We start from the raw sequence: 11,352 nt of genomic DNA, 5'->3' as shown, positions 1-11,352 counted from the left end.
CACAAATGAAAAGTCAGACTCACACATCTTCTAGTCTTTTTAATCCTTTCCTCGTACCACATGTAGGCCTTGCATTCCCTGCATATGAATATTAGATCTCCAATGTCTACGTACACTATGTATATTCAAATATACTCTTACTAAATGAAGTAGAATATAGGAAGAATAAAAATTATAGGTATTATATAAAATCTTATCTAGGATTCATGGGCTGTTCGATTTCCCAATCTTGTGCTATAGAGTCATGTTCCATGTCTTCGTTCTGCTCAGGTGGTGAATCTAAAAAAGGTTATTCGTATATGTCAAACATATAGTAACAATTTCAACAGTCTATAAATAATATACTACCAATTTAGAAAGTATTACCTCTAACGATATTGTCAATCTGGGTAGTTGTACTTTCATGTAGTGCAACATCTTGTACTACAGCATGGGATGATGACTCACCTGTTGAACTTTAACGAAACTCTGATGAAAACTCTGTTGCAACTTGAAACTTCTGAAGCAGATTTTGGCGATGAAAAGTCTCATTAAGAAATATAAAGCTCATAGCATTAGTTTTCCTTTGAGGTGGTTCTTGATTATAATTTCCTTCGATATCCTTATTTGGTTCAATCTGCCGATTGAAGAAATCCATCATTGTAATATCAGACAATGGTGTACAATTCCTTTTCCTTCAATGATCTTCATCATGTAGATCTCTATGATTTTTCTCTACACATTTCATTTTCTTTTCTTTGATCATCAACTTTCTTTTTAGTCTTGCATTTGCGCAAGATGCATTGGATTCCATGATCAAACTGTTACTGAAACAATTATGACAAATAATATTGTTGTTTATACAAAATCATTGTACACATTTGTATTGCATATCAATATTTCAAACCAAACACAATATTTGTTTTACATTGACGAATTAAAAACTTCTCCCAGTCCAAATTTACTATCTTTTTGTTGCCACAAAGCATGTAACAATCATATAGAAATAAAAAAAAAAGTAATAGAAGAACACATTGTACCTAAAACTTAATCTAGTTGATTTCTGGATTTGGTCTTCCTATAACTCTTCTAAGTTTAACTCTTTGTTATACCTGAAGCTTTGAAACAAAATATCTTAAACAAACTTTTAGTTGAGGGAAAATATAAATTGCGCGCCAAATTAATTTTATTTATTTAGTTTATTGCATTTAAACCTTTATTATCAAAATGATTGATTGTATAGGATGAGGTAGTTGAACCCCTAAAAGTCATTCTGCATGTACTTCATTCATCCAAATGTCTACATCCATTAATGAAGGTTTTCTTTCTTTAAATTATTTTTATAATTAAGTTAAAAAGTAATGATGGTTGGTGTAGAACCTTCCATTCGATGAGTTTCAAGTTGTTTCACAGTTATATATAGTCTGATAACTATTCTCTTCTGCATTGTCCAAAAAACTTTCGAACTTCACCAACCAAATTTTCTGAAATGTCGAATTTTGAGGCAAACGAAAACAATTTTGCAAGACGCTATTCCTTCAAGAATTGGTTCCAGAGTTCACTCAACTTGGTATTTTCAACATGGGTAAGTATTGAACTTATGATTTCATTTTTCTTGATGATCATTGTTAGATTTCTGGTAAAGATTCAAACTTTCATCAAGTTGTCATCTTCTACAACGAAAATACATAGATTTTTTGTAAAAAAATCCTTGCTTGCTATATGTAATAGTTTGGTTCTTTCTAAACATGAATAAAAAAGTTGACTTCTTTTCATTTTGAAACTGTTGGGTAGGAGTTCATTCGTTTTGATGAAACTTTCTTTCACTACTGGGGACAACATATGGAGATGGGGACAAACTACTTTCGTGATTCGGTAGGAAACTATCTTATGGTTGAATTTGAAGAGTGTTTCATGCAAAATCGAAGCTTTCGTATAGCACGGGAAATTTCAAATTTTTATAAATTGGATGATCTATACTGGTTAGGGATACTATATTGTGGACACCGTTACTTTCAAATTCGTATTTTCAATTTGGCTATGAAAGAAATAGACTATCCTGCTCCCAGACTGGTTCCTAATCCCCAACGACCTTTGTCTTCTTCGAGGTTTTTCACTTGCTTTAAATCCAAACTATTGCTACCTCAGGTATTATTTTAAGATTCATAAGTTCATCTTGGTTTCTTAAACTTAAGTTATTAATTATACTTTTAAACTGATGCAGACATGCATTAAGTTGGAATATGCCTTTGTTATTTTTTGGGCACATGAATTGAACTATGACAACATTTAACTAATTGATCCACGTCAGAAGAAACATGATGTTGGCATACATAAGTCGCCAAATGGGGACTTGATTATACAGAAAGGGGTGTTAAAGATGGCTGAGTATTTCAACGTCAAGGAAAACAAAATCATACATATGAGTTATGTTGACACAAATACATTTTTATTTAGGTTTTTTTCATCTGAGGGAATTGAAATCAATTATGCTCCTCAAGTGGTCAGCGTTAGTAATCATGATACACATCTCGGAGACTATGACCCTGCAGATTTTTACTATTCAATGGCCAAATGCTTATCTGAGAATGATACCAAATCATCATCACTGGTATATGATTTTTGACCTTAGATGTTATAGTGCAACATATTTTCATGTGTTCTAATTATAACTACCAATTTGATTTTCTTTCAGTACTTGGAATCCGAATTTGCAGCAAAAGCTCTTGTTAAGAAGAGGACACGATACATATTGGTCAATGCTGAAGGTGATTGTTGGTCTTGTACAATTCGAAGATTTGGAAGAAGGAACAAAGAATGCTACTTAAGTTGTGGGTGGAAAGAATTCTGCAAGCAGAACAAATTAAAGGAAGGAACCGTAATCAAACTTCGTGTAGATAAGGAACTATCGAATTTTATCTATGTAATGGAGATAAAAGTATAACCTTTGTATTTGGTAGTTTGTTTTGTCGAACAATAAACCACAATAGTATTTCATAGGTCCATCAGAAGAACAAAAATCTTTTTGATATATATTTGTTAACAAATGTTGCTTATCGTTATATATTTATATATATAACATATATTTTGTAGGTCTATACAATTCTTATTTATTACTAATTCTATCTGTAATTATCTTGCTTATTCTTATATTTTGTACCTCTTCATGCATACAATAATGTTATAACCATAGTTCGACCTTCTACACAAAAAATATTATAATATATTGAATGTGCGTGGGAACTTAGGACTATAACTTCACACAGGCTTAAACGATTAAGTTGATAGAATATCAATTTGAATTTACGACGAAATAACTTAAACACATTTCCAAACATAATAGTTAAATTGTATATGGAACTTAGAATTTTGATGTGCAATAGTAAATAATAACATTTACATAATAATATAGTTGGTAAACATAATGTTTGGTAAACATAGTTGGTGGATAAAATATTACAACGATGGTGTAGTCAAAATAAACAACTGTCCGCAAATCCAAATGTAGACAAAACCATTAATATGATAATGATTTCCAAAATACAGGACACCATCACCAACTTTGATCACCACGACGTCAAAATCCATATGTATTTACAAAAATGACTGGTCAACCTTAGGGTTTCTCCTGTTTCATCCGCTTTTTATTTTGGTCCTAGAAAATTCTGCACTTGGAATATCATCCAGATGGTCGCAATCAACCTCAAAGTCGAACAACAGTTCCTTGGTAGGGGTAACACAGAAGTCAATATAAGGATCATGATTTGCGGATCCACTCAAAGTCAATTGCACATTCCAAACAATTTTTTATTATATTTATTTTGTGGATTCCAAAAACATCTAAAACTAACATAAGAATAGATTATATATTACCATGCACATATCAACTTCTGTATTTTGATCAAAACTGACTGTCCAATGATTTCTTTGTTCTGCGAATTTTAAAGATAAAATCCTTACTTCAAATCAATAGTACTATCAAAATTAAGTATACAATGAGTTTAAACTCTAGATACATTTCCTGTATGCCATGCACTTTTAGTGGAACCACCAGACTTTGATTTGTTTGTGGATCCATCAGATGATTTAGATTGCTTTGTGCAAACTCATACAGTTGTGGGACTTGACTCTTCAATCTGTCAAATTCATTCAAGAAATTTGAATAAATTTATAATTACGAAAGAAGTACAAAATTTTACAAATTAGACGTACCTTTTTTGTATGACGACTACTTATATTCAATCCAATTGTTTGAGATTGCGTATTGGGACCACATATAGCCTTGCGGCTTGACTCTTCGGGCTATCATTCAGGCAAAAGGAAACTGTCAAAATCTACAATTAAGAAAGTAAAAAAAATATGATATTACATATAACTTTATCTCGTGAGGTGCACTTTTAATAGACCCAACTGTTTTAGATTGCTTATTCGAAACACATATACCTGGTGTTTTAGTTCCTTTATCCTATCATTCAAAATCAAAGTAGTAAATACATAATTTCAAACTAAGTTATTACATCACGAAATCAATAAAAAGGAAAAACAACTAAATCATAATCAAGAGAATGACCTCCTCTCTTTCGGGTCCGCCCTTAGAGTTTGCTTCGGTACTCGAATCAGATGTACCTTCACCACTGCAGTCCTTAATCTACATATCAATAACAGTAAAAAAATCATGTTATTAAGTATAATTCAAACACATAAATTCTCTTGGTACAACATATTAACCTACCATCTTAGGATCAACTTTACTTCTAATGGAAGCAATAGTTTCAGGATTGGTTGAAGCTTTCATTACAGAGGAAGATCTGTTACTTGGTTGAACTCTAACCTTAAAAGCAAGAGTACATCCTAGCAAAGCATCTAAATCCTCTGGAAAACATTTGGGATCATCTTCACCATCCTAAAATAAAAAAATGCAATGTTACACATCCATTTAGTGGAAGCAATTGACAAACATACTAATATCACCTCAATCATCTTATTCATCAATTCAAGAGCTGATACACCAATCAAGTTAGTACAGTCTTGATCCCACATTGCAAAATTTGTGTAACTGTCTCCATCTGTAACCTGTAATTCTAACTTATATCTGCAACAAAAAGATTTACTTATTTAATAACATATTGCTAATGTAAACATGAAAAATATCTAAAATATAAATACAAACCTAATTCTATGCTTTTCATTATCAAACCCACAGAGAACACACTTAAAAGGACCTACTTCATCAGTCTTCTTCCTGCAGCTATTGCATACTGGATAACACCATCCATCATTACCTAAATTAAACTTTACAGTATTTGCAAAGGTAACACAATATTGTTCCTATTACAAAACAAAACAAACTTATCACAATAAATAAATAATAAATTCAATAAAAATGTTACAAAAACCAAGAATAACTTTCTGATTACCTCTTTCATACATGTATTTCAGATATTACGCACAACAACTTTATACATAAATTTCTCATGTTCACTATACTAGGACGGTGAACTCAATTGGCTACACTCTTGACTCGGATTAACTTCATTGCCAAAACGTCTATAAGTAGAATATTTAAATCATTATCATACAATATATGTTAAACATAATGTTAATATCTAAAATATAACAACACATACTCTATCCATTGCTCCCTGAATCAAACTAACTCAGCACATTCTTCAACCATAAAGAGCTTTGAACCATTCCAGGAATTCGATATTGAGATTGGCCATCGTCCTAAATTAACAACAAGATCAGCAGAAAAAAAACCACAAAACACAGAAATAAAATGGACAAACCTGAACACGGCTTAATCTTAGCCTGTGTCAACATAACGACAAAAAGATAGGAATCTGGTTCACCCCTCCAATTACTCATAAACTTGAAGTAATATGAATCCCACAACGTACAACCAATGACTGCAGAACTGTAAAACACGCGACAATAGTTTAAAAATATCAAGTCATGAATGAGAATACAACAATATTAAAAAACATAGTAAATAATTACTAACCTCATATCCCTTATATGAAAGACAACATTCTTCGACTGAGGATTACACCTCACATTATCAACCACTCCTATAATATCTAAAAGAAATAATAACAACCCATTAAAATCATAATCTTTATATACTAAATTCCAAAGAACAACATCATATGTACATACCATACACCAGATCAGCAGAGTAATTTCCATATACTATATCTTCAATACTTTTGAAGTTGTAAACGTTCAGTGAAATACTTGAAATTGGTTGTTGTTTTATAGTTTTGCCCCAATGAACAACAATTTGTAAGGATGTTCACATACTCGAAATTGTCCTTGATTTTTCAATATCTTAAAGTTATGCATTATATAGGTTTGACCCTCTACCACTTTTTCTTCCCACAAACATAAATCCTCCTTTTTTACCATGGTAGGAATCATATCACCCTGAAAAAAAACATAAACATAGCAACACATAAAACAACAACACAATTGCATTACCTTTTGATCCAAAAGAATCAACTCCATATGATGACTGTTATCCCGGTTTTGAACAAACCACAAGTCTTTGACTCTAACAGCAAGCTTCAATGTTTCTTTTGTTGTCATCAATATCTTTGATGAGATCAAGTTTTCTCGCCATCAGAAGATACAAACACAACCTACACCAAGTTAACATACAAACAATGTAAATAACACCAACTATAGAATCTGAGAAAAAACTAACAGCAACTCTTAAATGGAAAGAAGAAACGGAAACCATAACTCATCAAACTGAAAAACACAAAATGCATACCTGGTAAACCATACAAAACTGAAACAAAAGAAAAACGAACGAAACTACAAAATCAAAAAAATCAACCAACTAAAAAGACAACAAACATAAATAATCCCAACATCGAAAACGGAAAAACTAACACAATTGAAAAACTGAAAAAATAAGAAAAATATTAAACGAAAAAAAACAAACACAAACTGATGAGTTCAAATTTTTGCCATCATGTAATATTTAAATTTGGGGATTTAATTGAATTTTCTGTGCTTAAAGATTGATTTAATTAGGATTTGTGATTATTGGATTTATTGAGTAAGTTTGGTAAAAGTGGCGTAAAAATTGATTTTAGTTGCATAAAATATTATTGGATATTCTAACGTTTGTTAATGCAGCTGGAATTTATTTTTGGTCAATTAATAGTGTGATTTTAAAATATTCAAAGTTACAAAATAAGTCCAAAATCAAGAAATTCTGAAAAAGAATAAATCAGGAGCTAAATGCACCCCCAGTTTTTACTTGCACACTCCTTTTAAAGTGGACCACAAAAACCTGTTCTGCACCCCCAGTTTTCACTAAGTTGCACCCCTCCTACCACTTAAACTCCACTCAACCAGATCATGCCATGTGGCAATCCCCACATCTTAAAATTAGCCAACCAGAGCAAGCCATGTGGCAACAATCCTTGTACTAACAAGCTGTCCAATGGAAGGCTGCCACGTCATCATCTTCATCTCCCAAAACAGAAACCCTAATTTTCCCCAAACCCTAGCCACCACCATCAACCCTCACGGCAGCCACCGCCATTTCCGGCCACCACGATTCTGCAGCGACGCGTCACCACCAACCTCAGCCGCATCCAGCAAACACCAGTTCCGCCACTTCACGAGCAGCCTTCACGCACCATCTTCTCCATTTCTCCATGGCAGCAGCGAACGCGAGCATCCACCGCGCCGCACCGTCGGACCACCATGAACCACCGCGCCGTCAGCCGTCATTGCCATCTCCATCTCCATTGCATCTGCAGAAACCCTAATTCTGGAGAGAGAATCTGCACTGCCACGTGTCAGCATCTGATAGGACAGTCAAACTGGTCAACTCTGGTCAACTGGTCAACTCTGGTCAACTGGTCAAAGTCAGCAGTCAACTCTGGTCAAAACTGCAAATATGGTTAAATAAGAGGGGCAGAATTGGAAATTGGATAGGAATTAAGTTGCTAATTAATTAAATAAAAATAAATGATTTTAGCAACTGACAGATAAAGCCCAAAGTCCAGTGGAAGCCTATATAAAGAGACTTAAGGGAGCAGAAAGGGGGACTGACAATTTACGACTTACAGCTTAAACACTTAGAACTCTCTGGTTTTGGCAGATACCATCTCCACCACATCTCTCATTCTTTCTTTTATTTTCTTTCTTTCATATCATCATGTATTCCATCAAAGCCATGGAGGGCTAAGCTTTAAGGGTTGATTCCACTGTAATTTCTTAAATGGATTCTGAGGTTAGATGAATTTATATGTTTTGTTATTTTGATTATTGTTGTGGTTTTTGTTTATCTATGTCCTTTGCTTCTTAATCGAATAGAAAATAATGATTTTAAATCTACATGCATGCTAATCATATGAGTTAAAAGGTTTTTAAATTAAATTGAGACTTTACTTTGATTTTGTTTAGAAACTTTCATTTGATTAAATAAGTTTTTGCCAATAATTGAGACTTTAATTTGATTAGAGGTAATTACTTTAACTAAAATTAGTCAAGACTTTACTTTGATTAATTAAGTTTTCTATTTGGTAAAGAAACAAAGGAATAGACATGATTAGGCATAGTAAAATTAATTGAGACTGTACTTTGATTGAATTTACTATGGATAATCTAACAATTCTCACTTTTAATTGAGACTGTACTTTGATGAAAAGTGAGGATGCCAACAAATGAATTGAGTCTTTACATTGATTTATTTGTAAATCAACAACAATAATTAATTTAACAATAATCTCTAGATAACCAATGAAGAATCTAATTTAGAAAAAGCAGTGGAATTGACCTATTTACTATTACTGTGTTTACAAGCTTCCGTGTCATTTTCTTTTGCATATCAAAAACCCCATATTTTTATAATTGCTAGTTTTAATTGCATTTTTAAGAATCAAATATTTGAGACCAATTCTGTATTCGTTGTGAGACGACTCAGGGTTATCTTAAGCCTAACTATTTTGTTCACTACTAACTGGCAATACTGAAGTTGCTAAAGTAGTCGTAATTTGATCGCCTAACGACAGCGATATCAGTAAGTTTGGTAAAAGTGGCGTAAAAATTGATTTTAGTTGCATAAAATATTATTGGATATTCTAACATTTGTTAATGCAGCTGGAATTTATTTTTGGTCATTAATAGTGTGGATTTGAAATATTCAAAGTTACAAAATAAGTCGAAAATCAGGAAATTCTGTAAAAGAATAAATTAGGAGCTAAATGCACCCCCAGATTTTATTTGCACACTCCTTCTAAAGTGGACCACCAAAAACTTGTTCTGCACCCCCAGTTTTCACTAAGTTGCACCCCTCCTACCACTTAAACTCCACCCAACCAGATCATGCCCTGTGGCAATCCCCACCTTTTAAAATTAGCCAACCAGCACAAGCCACGTGTCATAATCCTTCACTCACCAAATTGACCAGTCAGATCTTGCCACGTCATCATCTCCTCCATCTCACACATGAAACCCTAACCCTAATTTTCCTCCTCTCCTTCCATCACCATGGCAACCGCCACCCTAGCCACCAATCTCACCGCCCGCCACCACGATTCCACCATCCCGCGCCACCATCATCTCCGCACCTCACACCGCCATTCGTTCACGCAACTGTCGCAGCCGTGAGCGAGAGCAAACCACCTACATCCATCTTCTCCGGCAGCCTCCGTCATCACCTTCACGCAACCATGGCAGCAGCTGCAACGCACCTGGACTAACAACCACCACGCATCTGGATCGCGTCGGAGCACAAAGCTGGACCACCGCGCATCTTCTTCCACGCACCTTCAACCATTCCAGCAGCTCTAGAAAACACTAACACAGCATTCTCCGCAGCGAACCAGTCACAGCCAACACGCCGGAAGCAGTACCAGCACCAACACCTCCGTCACACCTCCACTTTGAGGTTCCACGCAGCCGCAGCCACCGCAACGCACCACCTTCATGCTAGAAAAAGCGAAACTGTGCACCACTTCGAGCCACCATGGAAGCCGTAGTCATTCACGCTCCACCATCCAACGTTTCAACGTTCCACGCATATCACATCCCCTCCATTCTTCATCATCAATGCGTAGCCTTTTAGCCGGAAATACCACAACAGCCATTGATAAAGAACGAACCACCGTTCGCGCACCTGCAACCACCGCAGCTGCGCCCAACGCCGTGAATCTGCACCGCTCTCCATCTCCACACGAATTTGCAACACACCTTCATCATTTCATTCACGCACAAGCAATTTCGTTCTTCATCTCATCGGCATTCGAAATGCAGTAGCCACCGCAGTGCACCTCCGGCCACCACAGTTCCGTCAGCACCACCATCACGTCGGAGCAGCCGCGCCGTCACGTACAGCCAAGGGAGGGAAAAGACTGTGAGAGTGAAACCCTAATTCTGGGGAGAGACTCTACGCCACGTGTCAGGCTGCTATTGGACAGTCAAACTGGTCAACTGGTCAACACTGGTCAAATGGTCAAAGTCAACAGTCAACTCTGGTCAAAACTACAAAAATGGTTAAATAAGAGGGGCAGAATTGGAAATTGGACAGAAATTGAGTTACTAATTAATTAAATAAAAATAAAAGATTTTAGTAACTGACAGATAAAGCCCAAAGTCCAGTTGAAGCCTATATAAAGAGACTTAAGGGAGCAGAAACGACGGACATCAGACACTTAGAACTCTCTGGTTTTGACAGACACTGTCATCCATCACATCTCTCATTCTCTCTTTTCTTTTATTTTCTTTCCTTCATCATATATTATCATGTATTCCATCAAAGCCATGGAGGGCTAAGCTTTAAGGGTTGACTCCACTGTAATATCTTAACTGGATTCTGAGGTTAGATGAATTTATGTGTTTGATATTTTGATTATTGTTGTGGTTTTTGTTTATCTATGTCCTTTGCATCTTAATCGAATAGAAAATAATGATTTGAAATCCACATGCATGTTAATCATATGAGTTAAAAGGTTTTTAAATTAAATTGAGACTTTACTTTGATTTTATTTAGAAACTTTCATTTGATTAAATAAGTTTTTTGCCAATAATTGAGACTTTACTTTGATTAGAGGTAATTACTTTATCTAAAATTAGTCAAGACTTTACTTTGATTAATTAAGTTTTCTATTTGGTGAGGAAACAAAGGAATAGACATGATTAGGCATAGTAAAATTAATTGAGACTGTACTTTGATTGAATTTACTATGGACAATCTAACAATTCTCACTTTTAATTGAGACTGTACTTTGATTAAAAGTGAGAATGCCAACAAATGAATTGAGTCTTTACATTGATTGATTTGTAAATCAACAACAATAATTAATTTAACAATAATCTCTAGATAACCAATGAAGAATCTTATTTAGAAAA

This window comes from Vigna unguiculata, chromosome 11, assembly GCF_004118075.2.
Source record: "Vigna unguiculata cultivar IT97K-499-35 chromosome 11, ASM411807v1, whole genome shotgun sequence".
Classification (NCBI taxonomy): domain Eukaryota; kingdom Viridiplantae; phylum Streptophyta; class Magnoliopsida; order Fabales; family Fabaceae; genus Vigna; species Vigna unguiculata.
The sequence above is the reverse complement of the archived record's forward strand: the minus strand, read 5'-3'. Positions refer to the sequence as shown.